Genomic DNA, 3,862 nt, shown 5'->3' with positions numbered 1-3,862 from the left:
GGTGCAAATTCCAGGCTGACAAACTGACTGGAAAAATGTCATATAAAGAAAATATTTGTATTTCTGCTGCTGTCTGCGATGCTACCAAACCAATATTTATAAACCTTGGTTCCGATAAACTTCTTAAAAAATGAGTCTTTAAACCAGTCAATATGGAAGAGATGTCCAAAAGATGTATTTATTGAAAGAACTGCCTTAAGTATAGGAGTAGCGTCATCTGTGCTAAATTTTAATTATGGGCAACAGTTTTTAAATAAGTTTTTTAATGAACTTGGAATGGAATTTGGTATAAATGCACAAAATTACTGTTTACGTAAGGACAATAAAAAAATCATTAAAGCAGAAAAACAATGTAGTACTAAAGCAAAATCAAGAAGAAAAAAGTTAAGAGCAATAAAGAAAGGTTTTTGTGACCAAAATGAAGAACTGTAAGGCGTAACGTATAAAATTGGAGAATTTTAAAAACTATTTTTATCAATTTTTTTTTTATATTGCGTTTTTCTCAAAATCATGTTTTTGGGTCTGGCGACGGGGATATTTTTAAAAAGCAATAATCAAATTGACTTGAAATTTGGCACACATACTCACTACGTATCTATCACCAGCCAAAATTTTAATAGAAAATATATAACGGTTCTTGAAAAATCTCTGTCGCCCTTTACCCCATTTTTGGGCCTTTAGCAATTACCAAATCGGGAAAAAATTGTTATAGTTTTTTTTCTTTTTTTTTGCTTATTGATGTTATATAACACATTGTAGAAATTTGTTTTTGTAAAAATTTATTGATTTTTTTTTCTAATTACTATACTACCACCTTAAACTTCCATCTTTATTTGCAATGCTTCAATAGCTTATGACGTTTTAAAACAATATCATTGGATAATTTTTTTTAAAAGTAAAATGTGATTGGTTAACTTTAAATTATGACAATTCCGCAATGTTTAACAGAAAATTATGTTACTTCTAAAACTTTTTCCTTTAGAAATGACGGATTTTAACTTTGTTCTCCCTCGAGTCTATTATATCTCCTTGTTGTAATGGATTTAAATGTGATTTAGTGGGTGAATCTATACTAGAGTATCTATATTGATGTGAATCTATACTCTAGAAACTGGGTGAATCTATACTATATTATCTATGTATATCATACTATTTGTCGGTGAATCTATACTATCATAAAAAAGACTTCTGGGTGAATCTATACTATCATATTTTTGTGCAAATTCTCATGCACAAACCTAAAAATATATGTCTATATATACGTTGATATACATCTCATTTATAGATTTGGTAATATAATGACATATAAAATCTAAATACACCTAATCTTGTGACTAGTTATATGATAAAAGCAATTCAAACATTATAGATAATATTATTAACTAAAACCATTATAAGATTATGGCTGTCAAAGGCTTCCACAAATTACATAAAAAAAATTTTAAAATGTTTTTACACAGAAAAAATTTTAATAATGCAAAACAAGATTTGACATGTTTAAAAAGTCCTAATCAATTACACGCTTATGATTTTATCTATTTTAAATAAATTAAAAAGCTAAATTAAATAAATACTGACATAAATCATAGTTTTAATATTTATTCAACGGCAAAATATAATGCTAAAAAAAAAAAAAAAAAAAAAGGAATGGCGTCACATTGAACATAATGAATATGTTCTTCTTTAAATCATTTATTTTAAACAATGAAAACTTTCCTAATGACATTTGTACTATATGTACAAGAGCATAAGAAAGACTTGAAAAAGGAGACATAAACATTATTAAGCAGAGTAAACCGTATGATTTCTTAAAATCAAAGTAAGTACATTTATCAGAAATCGATCATTCTGTGTTTGTGAAATGTGTAAAGTTGCTCGAGCATCAATTACTCCACATCAACATTTAAAAAGAGAGGAAAAAATCAAGTTGAGAAGAGCAAAAATATCATCACTACCCTCACCCTATCCTTATAAAAATATGCAAAAGATACAGGTTTATCATCAGAGAAGAGAAAACTTGACAAAAAAACTTAAAAAAATTTAGGTGAACTTTTTATTCTTGATTTATTATTTCAAACTTTATATAAAACATATGAAATATAAAAACTGAAACCAGAATGTTGATGTTTTTTCATATAAAGGTACACGAGGTGCCGTACTTTAATGCTCAAAAGTATTCAAAAGAAGATTTGGAGGAGGAAACTTAAATCAAGGTTGCAGCCAAGGTTTTGTGGGCAAGTCCTGTGCCCAATTTACCCAGTGGGCACAGGACGTAAAGAAGACGTATTTTAAATGTATTTTGAACGTTTTGGACGTCTTTTAAGCGTTCAAAAGACGTCTTGTTTAGGCCCTTTGCCCACTGGGTAATATCATTCTAAAAACGCTTCTTACCTTTGAAAAATTCCTTTGTGGGGTATAAAAAAGTTTAATAACACTAGTGACCTTAGCAATAGACAAGGAGCCAAAATTCTTAGCATATTTAAAAGTTCGAAGCAAAGAGACTCATTTAAATGTAATGAAAAAGAGAACTTAAGTATTATAATTTATAATCCATTGAAAAAATAATACTCTTTAACTCATTTTTAAAAACAAAAAAAGAGACAAATCATATTTTTTGTTGACATTTCAAATTTTTTGTTGACAAATCAAATTTGGGTTGAACAAAATTATTCCAAACATAAAGTGCTCGATAAATTGTACAAAGTTAATTAAACTTTGTTTGACAAAAGGGTTTGTTAAAAAAGTTATTATTTCGCAAACTTTTTTTTTTTTGCTTTAAGAATGCATATATCTTCTAAAACATTAAATGGGTTAATCATACCACAAAAACGTAAAAAAAAAAGTTAATTATAACGTTAAATTTATAAACCTTTATTTAAAAAAATATTTGAAAAAAGATTTAAAAATTGTATTACGAGCATAGCATGTTTCTGATGGTCGTAGCTTACTTTCACCTGTAGTTCCCTTGGTAATATTAGCATAAATATAGCAATGAATAAATGAAAAGTATAAATGTTTTGAATTCTTATTTCAATAATGTTTTCAATTTGAATTCTTATTTCAATAATGTTTTCAATTTGAATTCTTATTTCAATAATTTTTTAGTCTTATGTAGGGTTTCAATAACTTTTACAGCATTTGTTGATATATAATAAATTTTATTTTAAGTATCTATTACTTTTAGCTTTTAAATTATTTATTTATTATTAAAATGTAAATATACTTTTTTTTTTAAATATTGGAACAATATCTTAGGATATCGAGTCCGAAAAACATTCATAGAAAAATTAATTATAGTAAATAATTGGATACAATTATTTTTGTCAGTGTTTAACAGGGCAATAATAACTTATTCACTGATCATAATTTACTGGAATCTGAATTAAAAAACAGTGTTTATTTAACACTGTTTATTTAATAAAGACTGTTTTAAAACTTATTATTTTATTCGATAGTTAATTCAAAAGCTAAACCGTTTCATACGATTCATTACGTTTAACATAAGTTAAATGAAACAACACAATTTTATTCCGGTTGTTAAACATATTAAAATGCTTACAAAATTAATTAAGGACAATAAATTAAATATTAAATATATAAAAATTTAAAAAATTTGCATAACAAAAAAAGAAAAAGTATTAAATAAGTAAAAATAAAAAATAAATAAAAGACGTGAGTAGTAAAAACATAAAAAAAATGATAATAATAACAATATGGAGCTGAGTTAATTAGGTGAGCAAGGGGGTTTTTCGTTCAAAGAGTGATTAAGTGTAACAAATATCGTGGTATTTAATGAAATTATTCTTTAGGCGTGACATAAATATCCAATAATCCCAAAATAAATATTTTAATCTTTATATAC

This window comes from Hydra vulgaris, chromosome 13, assembly GCF_038396675.1.
Source record: "Hydra vulgaris chromosome 13, alternate assembly HydraT2T_AEP".
Classification (NCBI taxonomy): Eukaryota; Metazoa; Cnidaria; class Hydrozoa; order Anthoathecata; family Hydridae; genus Hydra; species Hydra vulgaris.
The sequence above is the reverse complement of the archived record's forward strand: the minus strand, read 5'-3'. Positions refer to the sequence as shown.